General features: G+C 42.0%; 1 protein-coding gene across 1 annotated transcript in view; it reads left to right on the top strand.

Moving 5' to 3' along the window:
- The window catches only part of PITPNB (phosphatidylinositol transfer protein, beta), a 97,312-nt gene that overhangs the window by 33,023 nt on the left and 46,839 nt on the right, over positions 1–17,450 (top strand). The gene's annotated exons all lie outside the window — the stretch shown is intronic.

Genomic DNA, 17,450 nt, shown 5'->3' with positions numbered 1-17,450 from the left:
AATATATGAGGGAGCTTCATAAAGATTGTGGAAAAGTGGGATTAAAAAAGGGTGAAATTTTCCATGAACTTTTTTGGCATTCCTTTGGATAGGTCTATATTTTCATTGAGAAAAGATCAAATGTTTCACAAGAGAACTTTCCTTGGAGCATCTTTAAATACTTAAACTTTAAAAATGTAAGTAAGAAAGCAAAAGTTTAATTTGCTACATAGTTTCAGCAACTCAGTGAGGGCTAAAATGGTCATTTGTGGGAAGTGGTTGATGGTAGACTATCTCAGTTGAAAAAACAATGCAGCTTTCGGTTTTCATGCTTACTAGATGATTCATACTTCAGACATTTGGCTTAATTCCTCCCCCCATAGCATGCTGATTACTCTTTGCCCCATCTTATTTTATATCCATTCATAAATAATACTCTGCTCTTATTGTATAGAAAGTTATGTGCTGCTTTGGTTTAGAGAGCCTAACAGTGGACAGTTACATGATATGACAACCACTGATCTTGTTCCTGCATATGTAGAGAGCTTAAGGCTTTGGAACTGAGGGATGCTGTCATTTGTCATGGTCAGTCACCACGTGTTCAGGCAGCAGTCCCTTCCATTTGGTTTTAGTGTTTATTCCTTGAACTTGAGCAGTGTTGAAGTAAGCTGAACAGAAATAATTTTAAAAAAACTAAATGCCTGGTTTTGCTTTTGAAAGTTACAGGTAAATCTTTTAAAACAGAGTCTCTGACCTCTTCCCAGAAATCATTGGGAGTGGCCCTCCCAATAGTGACTGTTCCCTACTTAGAAGTGTGAGCTCCATGGCTTTTGTAGGGGTGACAGTGGCAGCAGCTGGCTCAAATGTCCCCATGGGCAGTCATGATTTAGGCTTTTTTTCTTTCTTCCTGAGAAGCTTAGGGACCTTAATCCTAGAACCATCTTAAACTTTAATTGTGCTCTAATTTGAAGTTACTCCCAATTTTAGGGATAGTTCTACCTTTGAAATTATATAGGAAACTTTATAATCTTAGAAGTGAATGTGTATTTTGTTTTTGATAAATTCAAATGGAGTCTGTATTGCCCTTTGATTTCTTTTGGTATCATTTTCTAGTCAGAATTTGCTGTATGTGGAAAACTGATGATAGAAAAAGAATGAGGAATGTGTAGTGTATGACTCAGGTACTCTCTAGGTCAGGCAAATAGCCTAAGTGCTAGAAGGTCACAAGACAGTAGCTAAGCAGGTAGACCACACACCAGGGCTAGGTGCTCTGCCTGAAGACGTTCAAATTACGTTGTTGGCATATGACAAAGTGGTGCTGGCCAAACAATGGGACTGCTTATCCAACCTTGACTTGTAGGTGTGTATGCTGTATCACTCACCAGCAGAGGACATGGCACATTTGGTTTTGCTGGAGTCATAAATGTTGCACTGTATTCCTGCCCACAGGCTAAAGTGGGCACTGTAGGTATGAACAGAACCCTGTGAGGCAGGTTGTGGGAGAGCCTCAGAGGCCTGGTACCTGGGGTGGCCATCCCCATTTGGCCTTCAAGAGGACAACAGGTACTGTTGGCCCCAAGGACTCAGGACAACAGCAGTTAAGACAGGTGCCTCCAGAGGCACCGCTTGCAAATGGACTGAGTTGATGGTTCTCTGAGTAGGACAATGTTTGGGGTGAGTGGGTAGTGAGAGAGAATAGATCACCCAAGGAGAACTGCAACAGGAACTGTGACTAAGAGCATACACGCTTTAGATTCAAATCTTGTTTCTGTTGACTCGTGGGACGAGTTCTGTACTCCTTGTGCCTGTTTCCTCCTATGTGCAATGAGTAAAATTATCTCACAGGATTAGACGAGTTCATTCAGGTCATGTGCTTAAAGCATACTAGCTCCATAAGATGTCAGCCATTATTGCTATTACCTCCGGTGAGCACACAGGAGCACTGGCAAACAACTTTCACACCATGTTTTGGAAAGTGGATTTCATTACGTTTTTCCAGACTGTTTAAAGCCCCTTTGTACTTGCTTATGTGTGTGGTTTTGTTTTTCAGTGCTCATCATTAAAATACGTATTTATGGTAAAGTGTACTGAATTCGTAGTAGCTTTTGTCTATGCTCAATTGTGGATACTAGAAAAGTACAATATAGGGATTCCTAGATCTTTGACATTTAAAAAGGAACTCTAGTGAGCACATGGCTCTGCTATATGGGGAGGGGCAGGGTGTTCTGCCTGGCAGGAGCCGAGAGTGCCCTTGCAGGTTGTTAAGACTGGCAGTGATAGCAACAGAATGTGGTTGGTACTGCTTATGGTGGGTAGTAGGAGGACAGCCTGAGAGCAGGGGATCCCAGGAAACCAGCAAGGAGGTAAGAGGGAGACCTGAAGGGACAGGGACCCTGGGATGGCCCTTCTTCCTCGGGTCGCCATGTGCCTGTTCTTCTAGTGCAGACGGTTACCCTGACACTCATTAGATTTGACCCCAAGGATTTGGCCTTGATGAGTTAATGTGTAACTTAGGGTTCGCTTGTATTGCAAATACCTGTCCAGTTTTGATTCTGTGGAGTTCATTTGATTCTGTTCTTCAATGCAATTTTATTTGAAAGTTGTAGTTCACAGTGTGGTGATAAAGAAGAAAACTTTTAGAACACACTTGAAGTTGTTAAAATGGCAGTATTGTCATAGTGGTCTTTGGGTGTGGGTGACCTGCTTAGTCTGTATGGGGTGGTGGTGGTGCTGCTGTTGAGTTGATTCCGACCCATAGCAACCCTGTATAGGGTTTCCAAGGAGCAGCTGGTGAGCTTGAACCACTGACCTTGCAGTTCAGACGACTTTGCAGTCTGACGCATTAACCCACAGTGCCACACCAGGACTCCAAGTAGTCCGAAATTAAAGCAGAGACTTCTGTACAGTCCATGTACTTTGGGAGATCAGAGAACAAATGATCCGTGGGGACATAGATCTGAAAAGGCTGTGTGGAAGAGCTACAGCAGGAGGAAGAGTGGACATCGGGGAAATCATCTTACCTGCCTCAGTATATACACCCTCAGTGTTCAGACACATGTGCTCTGGGTCCTTCTGAGAAATCGAACCACAGAGGGAAGAATCTTTACACTGTTGACCACCATCTTGTCTCCACAGCTCCTAGAATAGTGCAGGCCTATAGTGGGTACTCAGTGAATACACATTAAATGAGTGAATCAACAGTAGGCAGTCTGAATGGAAGTGAGGTACAGGACCAGCACTCAGGACTGAGGAGAAATCAGAGTGGTTTATAGAATTTTGAAAGGGAGGGACTGTAGCTGCCTGGGTCTCTTTCCTTTCAAACTGCACTTTGCTCACCTGAAGGGTTTCGTGCAGCCTCCTGGATCTTGTCAGGAAGAAGTAACTAGAGCATGGGCTATGCTGCACCCCGCCCTGCTCCATTATTAGTCTTTATCCCCAAAGTTAGTTTGAACACAGTTCTGCAGCTATAGGAAGTTTGGTTTCAGGGTTAAAGTCCCTTCTTTGCATGTGAGGAGATGGAAGTCCACATAAACTAGATTCTGAAGATCACTGGGCTAATGCCAGAACTGGAAGTTCTCTACACTCAGTGTTCTTGCCTTTGACTCTTCATTCCATCCAAGCTAGGACCATGTGTTGGAACTCTCTAAGCGGTTTTCCTTGAGCATTGTCTTTCTGTCTTCAAAAGAAGAAATAATACCACTGATCAAGCCCAGGAACTCCTTCCCCTTCGCTCAAATCCTGCCTGCCCATCATGGTCTAGGTCAAATTTCCACTCCTGCCGGGAGTCCTGGTGTGGTGCTGTGGAATAAACACTGGACTGGTAGCCACAAAGTTGACGGTTTAAACCCAGCAGCAGCTCCTTGAAAACTGCTAGGGTCACTATGTTGGAACCAACTCAATGGCACTAAACAGAGAGATTTACCTCACATTGGAATCCTTCTCCCTGTAGCTCATTGGTGGGGTTCTGGAAGTGGTTTGATAGCAAGTTGATAGCACCTGGCTTGGTAAGGGTTAAGGAAACAAGCACACACATACGTTGACCTTGCGAGTATGAATTGGGACAACCTGTTTAGCAGAATTACCAAGGCACATGCATACCCTTTGACCCAGCAAAATTCTACTTCTATGAATTGATCTGGGAATTTCTCAGTGTGCTAAATAACAAATGTACAATCCTAAGACAGGGAATAGTCTGGTGTCTCAATGTTTTATCATCAGTCAGGAACTGGTTCAAAACATCACACAGCCACAAAATGTCCTCTACTTAGGACGTATATGAGTTAAGATAAACTGCACTTAAAATCATCTGTTTTTACTTTCTGTTATTGTTAATAGATAATGTAGTGTTTCCAACCCCCAAAGACAAAGATGGGATTTATAAAAGTACTGATAATAAAAATGAAAACTTTATTTTGTTAATGAGATATTTAACTCAACTGAGTTGTGGTCTATGTATACACCACCTCTATTTTTACTGTTAAGGGGTCCTTTCCAAGATAATGTGGAGGGGAAACCAGAGGAGTATATGTATAAGATGCTTCCACTTGTGTGATTTAAAACAAAACCCACCGTCTGCATTCTGTCAATTTCAACTCACAGCTACCCTATACCAGACTAGAACTTCTGTATAGGGTTTCCAGGGTTATAAATCTTTACGAGAGCACATCACTTTACCTTTCTCCTGTGCAGTGGCTGGTGGGTACAAACTTGGACTTTTTGATTAGGCCAACACTATTTATTAAAAGGGGGAGGAAGATTCACATGTAGGTGTGATTTTGCTTACTCAGGTCTAGACTTGGGAAAGAATGTGTCAAACACTGGTGGTAGTGATTTCCTAGGAGAGAGAAAATAGGTGGACTGGCGCCAGGTGGAGAAAAGATGAAGTATTCACCTGTAACTTTGGGAATTTGTACCATTGATTTCATAGTTGTGTCATTGAAGATGTTATCCTAGTTTGCTGCCTCTTCTACCACCCCAATCCCAGAGTGGCAGATGACTGGCCTGCTTGCACTCTTGTTCCCATACTCTGTTCCCAACTTGCTCATTGCACTTTCCTTGACCCATCTGGTCTCCAGCATCAGCACAGTCGGTCCATTCTTGGGGAGTGGAGGACTGCCAGGGTGTGATTTATGCTTGGGGTAGGGAAGTGTGGAGGCCTCTTATTAAATATGTATTCTTAGCTGCATAACAATTCACCAGCAATTTGGTGGCTATGTAAGGTAACCCATTCTAGGGAATTGGGTCCCATCACTTTTGCTTTTTTCCTGTTCTGCGTGAACACAAAGTGAGGAGATGGAGCCAAGGGTATGACTCCTGGGAGTCACCTTAGGAAATGTCTGCTGACCCAAGTCAGTTTTTAAGTCCCTAAAACTTGCTCTCCAAGGACTGAAGTGACACTTGAGTTAGGAACTCATAACTAAACGAGCCTGCTGAAGGTGTGAGGATCAGACTCCTAGCTCCTAATCTTAATTCAGTGATTTTCATTCCATTTTCAATGAACTACTTCTGGTAGCGCTTGAGTAAGTTAATTTTTTTCTTAACTACTCAAATGATTGAGTTTCTTGCTGCTTATAATTTGTTGTAAATCAAGCGATTATTTTCTTTACTGATTACATTAGTAATTTTGAGTGGACAAGTAGCCCAGGCCTCTGGAGGAAGGGCAGATGTGAAGTAGTTGGGCTTTCAAAAAGTCAGAGGAGTTTGGAAGTGAAGTTTGAATCCTTTAACTCCACCTGGTGGGGTTTGTGTGTCACTGCAGGTGGACTACACAAACAGCCAGAACATCTTAATTCAGAGTGACTGGTGATTATTTTTAGGGCTTCACTGTTGGATTGCTGATTTCATACTACCTGTATACCACTGTTGTGTATACTTGATGTGTGTATGGTCATCCTTAAGAATTGTACTGTGCATAAAAGGTATGTGTAAATACAAAATGTCGGTGTTTTGACATTTCTGCATATTTGGAGGGTGACAATGGCAGAATAACTCTAGGAACAAGGATTTGTTGTAAAAATCTGTCAGGTATGACCTCGAGTCACAGTAGTTTGCTACAGAAATCACATAAACCTAAAACCTTTTGCCAGTTAGTCAATTCCAACTTATAAGTGGCGGACCCGACTCGATGGCACTTAACAACAACAATAGGACAGCGTAGAAATGCTTCTTACCGTTTCTGAGGTTGTAAATTTTTGAAATAACAAAACAAAAAGAAAGTACCTTTTTGGGCAACATCAAACTGTAACATAAGTCAAGCAAGATATACAGCCTAAAACCCTAGAATGTAAGTTTATAAGTTGTTTTTTTAATTCAGTTTTTGAATTCACTGATACGTAGCCACAGTACTAAAGTTGAGGACTCTTTCCATGTCCTGATGAAATGCACATGCATATCTCCAACTCTTTTAACAACTATGCAGATGAATCTGTCGACATCTGCTGCTGCCCTTTTTTCAGGTCTAGATTTGAATCGGACCCTTGTAATCATCTCCAGTGCTTTGTCTGAGTAACTCTCAGATGATTTGTATACACAAGTCACGTCTTAGCAGAGGAAGTCTTTAAAGTGTAAGCCCAAGTGTACACATGCTTCGCATCAGAGGGACCTTCATTTTTGGAAGTAATTTGAAAGAAAATGAGTGCCATTTAAAAAAGAAAGAAAGAAATTGGAAGCACATTGTTAGATATTTGTGAGTAACCAGAAAAGCTGCTTTCAGCCTCCCTCTGTAGTACATGCTTCTGCAACAGTACGTGCTGTATGACTTTGAGACTCTCCAAGGGGTTTTTCTTTGTTTTAACTAAGGGTGATATTTAAGTAAACCATTTTTAAGGCTGGCATGTCTACAAATGATACGTAACTTAACATCTGCCTGGTTTTTAGTTGTCAGAATAAGTAAATATTAATGTTATAAAAACGATTTGGCAGGTATAGTTTTAAATTGTAGTTCTTTTCCCATATTGAAGGGGCTCTGGTGGTGCTGTAGGATAAGCACTGGACTGCCAACCACATGGTCAGCAATTCAAACGCACCAACCCCTCTGCCAGAGAAAGATGAGACTTTTTGTTCCTGTAAAGATTTGCAGCCTCAGAAACTTACCCAGGGTAGCTTTGAGTGGAAATTGACTCATTGGCAGTGAGTTTGATTGTTTGCTTGTTTGTTTGGGGATGCTGTGGGCTAGATGTTGGGCTGCTAATCTCAAGGTTGTTGCTGTTGTTAACTGCTGACAAGTTGGTTCCGACTCACAATGACCCTGTATGTAGGGTTTCCAAGGAACAACTGGTGGGTTTGAACCACTGACCTTGCCATTCAAGTAGACTTGAGGTCCAGTGCATTATCCTGTGGTGCCAAACCAGCATTGTAGACTGCTTGATTGTACCAACTGTTCCCAGGGAAAAAGATAAGGCCATCCGCTTCTATAAAGACGATGTTAAGTGCCGTCGAGTTGGTTCTGACTATAGCAATTCTGGATAGGGTTTCTGAGGAATGCCTGGTGGATTTAAACCACCACCCTTGTGGTTAGAATCCAGTCATACCAGGATTCCTGTAAAGATGTCTAGTCTCAGAAATCGTATATAGGGTCGCTATGATCAACTCGATGGCAGTGGGTTTTGGTTGGTGGCACAGTGGGTAAAGTGTGTTGGACTGCAAACCTCAAGGTTGGCAGTTGTTGTTGTCAGGTGCCATCGAGTCGGAACCGACACACAGCGACCCCATGCACAGCAGAACGAAACAATGTCCTATCCTGGGCCAACCTCGCTACCGCTGCCACACTTGAGTCCATCAATGATGCCACCTGGCTGATCCATCTCGTTGGGGGTCTTCCTCTTTTTCTCTGACCCTCCACCCTACCCAGCATGACATCCTTCTCCAACAATTGTTTCCTCCGGACAATATGTCCAAAGTAGGAGAGACGAAGCTTAGCCGTCCTGGCCTCCAAGGAGCACTCTGGTTGCACTTCTTCCAAAACAGATCTATTGGTTCTTTTGGCAGTCCATGGCATTTTCCGTATTCTCCTCCAACACCACAACTTAAAGGCATCAATTCTTCTACGATCCTCCTTATTCACTGTCCAGCTTTCGCATCCATATGAGGCTATTGAAAACACAATGGCCTGGGTCAGGCGCACCCTAGTCCTCAAGCTGTAAAACCCACCAATCGCTTCTCAAGAGAAAGATGAGGCTTTCTGCTTCTGGAAAGATTTACAACCATGGAAACCCTACTCTTACGGGGTCACTGTGAGTCAGAGTCTACTTGATGACGGTGGATGTGGGTTTTGGTTTTTTATTCCATATTTACATGGATCCATAAGATAAATAGTATTGTGGTTAGAATCGGGCTGCTAACCTCAGGGACAGAAGTTCGAAACTACCAGCTGTTCTGCAGGAGAAAGATGAGGCTTTCTGCTTCTGTAAAGATTTACATCCTCAGAAACCCTGTACAGGGTTGCTATGAGTCAGAACCGACTCCAGGGTACATCATGATAGGGTAAGTACTGGACTTTGAACCATAAGATCAGCAGTTCAAGCCCACCAGCTGCTCCGCAGAAGAAAGATGAGACTTTCCGCTCTAGCAAAAAGATTTAAAGCTTCTGAAACCCTACACAGCGTTGCTATGAGTTGAAACTGATTCCATGGCACTTAACAACAAAATGGTTCTATCAAATAAGAACATGTTTTCATGTGTGGTGAAAGGTTTCTCCAAATGGGTTGTTTCATAACCAGGAGTTGTCTGTTTTTATAACTAGAAACGTATTCTTGAAAGGAAGAGATACAGCTAAGAGCTCATGGCGTGCTGCATTGGGAACATCCGTGCACAGTTTCACTGGGCCATTTTATGGACCCAAAACAAAGCACTTGAAGGCCTTTCCATTCATTCCTGCTCTGTCCATTGGCTCCTTATTAGAAATGCAAATTCTCAGTCCCCCTTCCTTCTGAATCTCTGGGGTAGGACTTTATCAAACTGTCTAGGCTAGGTGATGTATGGGCAGATACCTATCCCCAAAAGGAGCTCTGGTAGCGTAGTGGTTATGAATTGGGCTGCAAACCTTAAGGTCAGCAGTTCTAAACTACCAGCCACTGCGTGGGAGAAAGATGAGGCTTTTCGCTCCCGTAAAGATTTACAGCCTTGGAAACCCTGTTCAGGGTTGCTGTGGGTCGGAACCGACTCTAGGGCACTTAACAGCAATGCTACCAGAGCTCCTTGGGTATTGCTGTTTGCTTCTTTGTTGGTATGGTAATTTCCAGGTAAAAGGACTATTTCTGTCTATCTAAAGGAGTCCTGATGTTGTTCTGTGGGACAGTGTACTGGATCTTAAGGTCTGTAGTTCAAATTCACCTACTGTTTGTCGAAAACCCTACACAGGGTTACTATGCTTCAGAACTGACTCGAACAACGAAGACAGTATAGCATTCTTCATCAGTTAGTGTTCCCAAGAGACTTTGAGTTATAGTTTGTTCCAGCTGTTATAGTGGACTTTACTGGTGTTGATTGATTGTCCTTCCAGAAAGACCCTAGTGAATTGACCACAGGGTTTTTTCTCACTGTTGATAAGAGACCTTTTTGTTCTCTTTCTATAACCAGTCCTGGCTGTCTAGAAAGTCATGGTTCAAAGGTTAACCTGAGTCAGGAAGTTTGGAGTCCAGCACTTTACTAAACAAACAGCCCTGCTGCCTTCATATCAGAAGCTTGCCCTGGGATATTGGGGCTCATCTAAAGGTCTTGAGCAGCTGTTGAAATAAATCCCAGTGTGAAGATTGTGACTCCAGGGAAAGTGAATTGTTTTTTAAGTATGTGCCTTTTTTTGCTTGTTCCTTCTACCACTGACCACTAGTTCTTTGGTTCTAATCCGTTTCTTTGATGAATATCCTTTTAGTAGGCAGAACAATGTCTCATTTTAGATGAGACCAGAAAAACCAGGCCTGGCTTTGGACACTTCCTGTCACCTTTGGAAACGGACATAAACGACATGCTTCTCCAGGCATTCAGCTGTTTTCACTCAGAACACATTGTTCCATTATTTGGGCGTTTCCATGAATGTCTGATACTTTTTGTTTTAAACCTGAAATATGTATTGTTTTCGAAAGTCGCTGCATTTTTTGAAATACTTTTTCCACAGTGTCAGCTTCAGTGAGCTGATGTAGCCTGGGTTAATTAACGTAGGGTTGAGTCCTGTTGTTGTAGGTAAGTGCCTTCGAGTTGGTTGAGTCCTAGAAACCTGTAAGCTTGTGTCACTGAGGGTTTCTGTGCCCCTGAAAGGACTGAGGTGGTTTTTTTGCCGTTTGATCGCGCTTTCTTCAGTGTCCAGATGTTCTGTATTTGGTACCACATGCTTCAGTGTACTGTTGGTAGAAAACACTTAATAATTCTAAAGAAATGTAAAGATTATAAGATATACTTCTTGGTAAGATAATATTTTTCTTCCTCAAAATTAAAAAGATGTTGATGAAATGTGACTGGAAAAGGTTAAATATTAGGCCAAATTACATGAAATTGCTTCTACTTTTTGCACTAGAGGAAAATGACAATTTCTTCTGGGTCAGCCAGCCTGCTAACCTACCCACGACTGCTGTCCAGTTGATTCTGACGCATAGTAGCCCTATAGCACAGAGTTTCCGAGGCAGTCCATCTTTATGGGCACATACTGCCCCATCTTTATCCCGAGGTTAGCAGCTTGTCACCAGTGCTCCTTTGTTAGTTTTTGTCCTGCAAGGAAATGACTTCTTTTTTTTTCTTTTAAGTTTTAAAAAGTTTTCATTATGAATTGAGTAATAGTTTACATGGGATAACATAGGTTTTATACTCATTCTATTGTATTTCATTTCATTGCAATGATTACAACCCTTTCCATAAATCATTCATTGTTCAACAGGATTTGCTTCTATTCCCTGTTTTGTTTTGTATTTTTAATGTACACAGAAACACTCAGGAATATATAATCATTTAAACAACCAAACCAAAGAGTGCATTCTGTAAGCCTGCCTCCTGGCTGCCAACACACATCCTTTATCTTTCCATGAGTCTGGAGTCCTTAACTGCTGTCTCTCTCCATGTCCTAATCCCTGCCTCCATCTCTGGTGTTGCTGCTTCTCTGAAGAGGGTCCTACATTCCATGCATGCTCTTCTCCCTTGATGGTCCTAGGGTTCTCTCTTCTGGACTGTAATATAAACTACTCCCCCTTCTTTGTTGCAAAATTTCTACCTTTGTAACCATGATATAATAAGTCATGATAACAATTACTCACTTTTTAATCATAAGGATCTTATCCCATTTCCTTTGACCAAACCAGTCTAAACAACATAAAAACTTCAGGGGGACTCTTACCTTCCACCACACACTTTGAAACTAAACTCCCTCTTGAAAAACTTGTAAGCCAGTCACTTTGTGCTTTTGTTGTTAGGTGCCTTCGAGTCGGTACCAACCCATAGTGACCTTATGCACAGCAGAACGAAACACTGCCTGATCCTGGGCCAGCTTTTTAAATTTTTTTTTATTGTTGCCATGCTTGAGGCCATTGATGCTGCCACTTGGCCAATCCATCTTTATCTCTGATCCTCCACCTTACCAAATATGTAATCCTTCTCCAGCAACTGGTCCCTCCTGACAATATGTCCAAAGTATGAGACGAAGGTTGGCCATCCTGACCTCCAAGGAGCACTCTGGCTGCACTTTTTCCGACACAGATATGATGGTTCTTTTGGCAGCCCATGGCACTTTCAATATTCTCCTCCAACACCATAACGCAAAAGCATCAATTCTTTCATGGTCATCCTTATTCATTGTCCAGCTTTCACATGCATATGAGGTTATTGAAAATACCATGGCTTGGGTCAGGTGCACCTTAGTCTTCAAGCTGACATCTTTGCTCTTCAACACTTTAAAAAGATCTTGTACAGCAGATTTGCCCAATACAATACATCGTTTGATTTCTTGACTACTGCTTCCATGAGTGTTGATAGTTGATCCAAGAAGAATGAAGTCCTTGACAACTTCAGTGTTTACTCTGTTGATAAGAATGTTGTTTATTGGTCCAGTGGTGAGGATTTTTGTTTTCTTTACATTGAGATACAATCCATACCAAAGGCTGTGCTCTTTGATCCTCATCAGTAAATATTTTAAGTCTTCTTCACTTTCAGCAAGCAAAGGTTGTATCATCTGCATATTGCAGCTTGTTAATGAATCTTCCTCCAATCCTGATGCCATGTTTTTCTTCATATTACCCAGCCTCTAGGATTATTTGCTCAGCAAACAGGTTGAATTAGTATAGTGAAAGAATAAAACCCTGTCGCACACCTTTCCTAATTTTAAGCCATTCATTGTCCCCATGTTCTGTTTGAACAACTGCCTCATGGTCCTTGTACAGATTCCTCATGAGCACAATTAAGTGTTTAGGAATACTCATACTTTGCCATGTTGTCCATAGCTTGTCATGATCCACACTATCAAAAGCCTTTGCCAAGATCCGTTGGACATCAGCAGTGATATCCCTCATTGCACGACCTTTATTCATTTGTGCCTTTATTGCTCCCCATTTTAGGCAGCCAATGTCTGTTGCCTAGAAATCATAATTTTTTATGGCTCAACGTACCAGATCCTTCAAATTACCTTAAGTGCAGCACTTCCCATTGCGTCCACTTGTCTTCTCACCAGCTTTCTAGGCACTCTTGCATTTCAGATCCTCCCAATTGTCCATCTCTGGGCACGGTGGCTACCCAGGCCTAGGGCTCAGCAGAGAATCTGAGCAGTTGATGGCCAAGATGCTGCAAGTCTTGTGAAGTCCTGTGGTTGTCACACTCTGGCATAAGCAACCACTTTGTCTTGGTAGAGTGGCTCTTTCTCTTGCTGTTAGAACAAACCCAGGCATTCATTTCTACTGGAGAGGTTATTAGCTCATCAACCGGTGTAAGAGAGCTCTAGAAGCTGGCCAATGAGATGAGTGGATAATAGAGAATTGGGATGGGCCCCTCCCTCATTCTTCCGTGAATGCATAGTGCAGTGGCTTCCTTGGATTGATGGTATAACAATTTCTAGTGCAAGTTTGAAGTTGCCATTGATACTGCTTTGATTAAGAACTCCCACATATCAAATGCAAGCCTCATCTCCCCTTTGCTCATATTAAAAGATGTAAATGTGAGGGTGCTTAAAAAAATTCATGGAAAAAAAATCGCATGAGCTCATCTCACTTTTCCATGAACTTTTTGGAACCCCCTTGTAAACATAAGCATGATTCCTAATAAAAAGAAATGTGTAAATGTTTCCCACTTACTTCTGCTGCCTTACTTAGATGGTCAAGTACTTTCTGGCCACTATTTGTACCGTCTGGGTACTTCGTTATGTGCCATTGAGTCAGTTCTGACTCATATCGATCCTGTATAGGTTTTCTAAGGAGCAGCTAGTAGGTTTGAATTGCTGATCTTGTGGTTAGCAGACCAGTGCTTATTCTATAGCACTATACCAGGATTCCTAGTTATCAAGAAATCAAGATGATTATTTATTTATTAAGGTTTTTATTGTGGATTGAGTGAAAGTTTACAGGGCAGATCATCAGTTTTACATTCAACAAATTGTACACCTTGTTTCATTACAATGATTATAATCCCCTCCATGTACCATCAGTTAACAGTATTTCTCTCTATTATCTAGTTTTTTAAAAAAAAAAAAAGAAAACACTCAGGCATATATAATAATTTACAACCCCAAAGGGCACATTCTGCAAGTCAGCTTCCTGGCCACCAGCTCTTACCCTCTCTTCCTATGAATCTAGAGTCTTCAGCCGCTCCCCATCTCTGCCTTTGTCTCTGGTGTCGCTGCTTCTCTGGATAAGGTACCGCATTCTGCTTGTGCTCTTCTCCCTTGATGGTTTTTGGGTCCTCTGTTTCTGGGCTGTAAGATTAACCACTCCCCTATTTTTGTTACAAAACTTCTGTCTGTACAATTGTGATAGTCACAATTAGTAATGATAACAGTTATTCACTATTGAATCGTACGACTCTTATCCCCATCTCTTTTCACCAGACCCATCTAGACAAGATGAAAATTATTCAGTGGGGACTGTTTCTCTCTCCCACCCCCTTAAATGAAACTCCCTCTTGAAACCTTGTAAGCCAGTCACTTTGTACCTTTATCGCCCCCTCATTTTAGGTAGCCAGTGTCTAAGTTGCCCATCCCTATCTACCCTGTGTACAGAGGGGTTAGCATTGATACTTGATGTGAAGACTCCTTCCCTCCCTGTTGATATTTAGACTTACTACCTCGATGAGTATAGGTCAGGTTCATCAAATTGTAGCAGTTTACCCTTGTTTCCTTTATCAAAAAAATTTCTTGCTTCCTTTTTTTTTGGGGGGGGTGGTAATCTTACTTTAGTTGAGTTCTGATTATTAAGTCATCAAGGCTAGGTCAAATGGGTACTGTCTGCAAGTTTGGGTGTTTTTGTGCATCTCCCCTCTCTTAACAGCTAGATGCTTCACTCTCAGCTGTAGCCCTTTGTGGCTATGTCCTTGTCCATGGGCTCAAGTGTCCCCCAGTCTCACCACACTTTGGACCAACCAACCCTTCCTCTTCTCTCTCTCATCTCCAGATCAAACAGAAGTCAATGGACTGTGGTTGAACTCAGTCCATTTCTTCATTGCTGCCTTTCCCCCTCTTCCACTCATCAGTAGACCAGTGTGGTCGACAGCGAGCTTACATGTCCGTTCGTGTGTTCCCTTTGAGTTTCAGTCTTAGATGGGAGTTTGTCCTGAATAAACTTGATTGCTTGTCTTGATGGTGAACAGCTTGCTTATTCTCGTAGTAGCCAATCATGCTGACATTTTTGTTTTGGGTTTTTCTTGATGATCTTTCTTTGCAGATGTATCTTTTATTGCTCTAGCTGTTCCAGGCTGGTCTGTTTGTCCTTGCTAGTGGGAATGTCTCACCTTACAAGGTTCTGGATGGGACTTAGGATTCCACCTAAGGTCCTAAATTCTGCAAAGGCTTTGCAAGAGGTCTGTTTCACTGGGCAAGTTCTAGAATCCCTTTTAGGTATTCCAGTCAGTTATAGGCTGAACACGGGCTTATAAGTTTTCTGTAGTCTTGTTTCCCAACATTCCTTTCTATCCCCCTCAAGTGTCTATTTTACAATAGTAGGCAAGGGAAGCCAATATTCATAAGATAGTCATGCATTTTAGTATTTCCCCTCTTCAAGCTATGCCTAGATCCCTGTATCACAGAGCCCTGTTATTCCAAGGTTGTGCATGCATCACTATTTACCTCTGTCCCACTTAGGCCATGCAAACCTGTCTCATTGTTCCCCTGTCTATCTTTTTCTTCCATCTCCTTCCCCTTCTTATATTGCCCTCCCCGAACTAAACCTTCTTATATTGCCCAAGACCCGAACTAAACCCCCCACCCCAACCCCACTTTTGTGGTTACTTTATATTCCATTAACTCTTCCCTCTATTTAAGACAGTCTGTTTATTCTGTAATCTACCTGACGTTCCCACCACCTGGATCTCTGTTCCTCTGTGTTTACCTTCTTTCACATTGTAATTGTTTTTTATCATAGACCTCCCAGATCCTCTGTTATTATAATTTTATTCTGTTCTCGCCTCTTGCATTTGTCTATTGAGTTCAGGAGGATGCTGCCCACGTATGTCATTCTCTGGTATGTTGTCTGTTCTTGTTGGTTCTCAGTCCACAGAACATCCTTTAGGATGTTTTTCATAGCAGGGTTGACTTTGGCAAAATCCCTTAGCTTCTGTTTATCCTGGAATGTTTTGATTACACCTTTGTATTTGATTGACAGCTTTTCTGGGAAGACGAATCTTGGTTCGCAGTTTTTTTTCTTTCAGGGTTTTATATATGTCTCCCATTGCCTTCTTGCATGCATGGTTTCTGTTGAGAGATCCGTGCTTAATCTGATTTGCCTGCCTTTGTATGTTACACTTCTCTTTTCTCTAGCTGCATTCAGGATTCTGTCCTTATTTTTGATTTTGAAGAGCTTGATCGTTATATGTTTTGGTGATTGTCTTTTAGGGTCTATCCATCCTGGGGTTCGTTAAGTTTCTTGAATGCTTATCTTTTCACTTTTCAGGATGTTAGGGAAATTTTCTTCCAGAAGCTCTTCAACTATGTCCTCTGTGGACTTGTGTGATTCTTCCTGTTCCAGAATGCTGATAATTCTTAAATTATTCCTCTTCATGTTATCCAACATGAATCTTAGGCTGCCTTCAGATTTATTTTATCTTTTTTTATGATTGCTTGTCTATCCTAGTAGTGTTGAGAGATTTTTCTTCTAGCTCAATAGTTCTGGCTTCTATCTCTTTACAGTTTTACTTCTTTGCCCTTCAGTGTATTGTCCATTTCTGATATTCTATTATGAATCATTTGGACCGCTTTCTGTAGGTTTTGAATAGTTTCCAATGCTGTATCTATCTTATTTGATTGTTCCTGTAGCACTTTCCTGACTTCTTTCTTATTTTTTCTCAACTCCATTGTATAGTGTTGTGATACATTTTATAATTATTTTTCTGAATTCCTTCTCAGGCATTTCCAAAGCCTCCTATCTTCCAATATGGAGTGTAGGTCTGCTTCCAGCTCATTTGCCTCAGTCACTTTATCTCGTTTCTGGACATGTGCAGATGTGGTCATCTGTTTCTGGTTTTTTGGGTATATTCAGTAGTTATCTGTGGCCTTAATACTTAGATGGGTATGTAGTTTGGTATTTTTTATGCTTTCTAATTGCCTCCAGGTAGATGTGATTAGCAGATGGGCTTCCCTTTTCACTCTTCTTCCTCAGAAATTTCAGCATGCCACTGTTGGTCATTGTGACGTAACTCAGGATTTAATCTTCAGCCTGTTTCCTTTTTAGTCTGCCTGTCCCGCTTCACAAACCCTGTTCAGGCCTTTTTTCTAATGATAAACAGTTCAGGGCCAGCTGTGGCCGTTTTGCTCTGCCATTTGATTTTAAGTAGAAACTGCCACTTTAAATTTCAAGGAGATCTGTGTGCCTGCGTAATAGAACCCTCGGGCCTAGGGATGATAGGATGTCTGCTCACTTAGGCACCCTCTCTAGTCATCAGAACGGAGACAGCGAGAGACCAATGAACAGATATTTTAAAAAAAGAATGTCCACGCCTTTATCTCTGTGGTTCCTGTCAGGTGTCCGTGGCTGCTCTGATCCTTCCCCTGCTTGGTCTCACCCAAGATGGTGGCTCCTGGAGCAGCTGAGCGTCTTGGATTAGAAAGCAATGGATTTCTTGCTTCCGCTACACATTCCCCTAGTCGGAAGCCTTCTAACCTTCTAAGTATTCCTTTATATGTAGTTCAGAGTTCTAGGACCATCCCCTGATTCTGCTTGGTCTGGTATTCTGTGTTGTTGCTGATTGAGCTCCTCACTGCACTTCTACCCGATCCACCATCTTGTTTATTCTCCAGCCCATAGCTACCCTGTATAGGGTTTCCACAGAGTAGCTGGTGAGTTTGAATCACCGACCTTGCA

Source organism: Chrysochloris asiatica, unplaced genomic scaffold (genome assembly GCF_000296735.1).
Source record: "Chrysochloris asiatica unplaced genomic scaffold, ChrAsi1.0 scaffold00128, whole genome shotgun sequence".
NCBI classification, from domain to species: domain Eukaryota; kingdom Metazoa; phylum Chordata; class Mammalia; order Afrosoricida; family Chrysochloridae; genus Chrysochloris; species Chrysochloris asiatica.
Note: the sequence above shows the minus strand (reverse complement) of the source record. Positions and strands in the feature narration are given on the sequence as shown.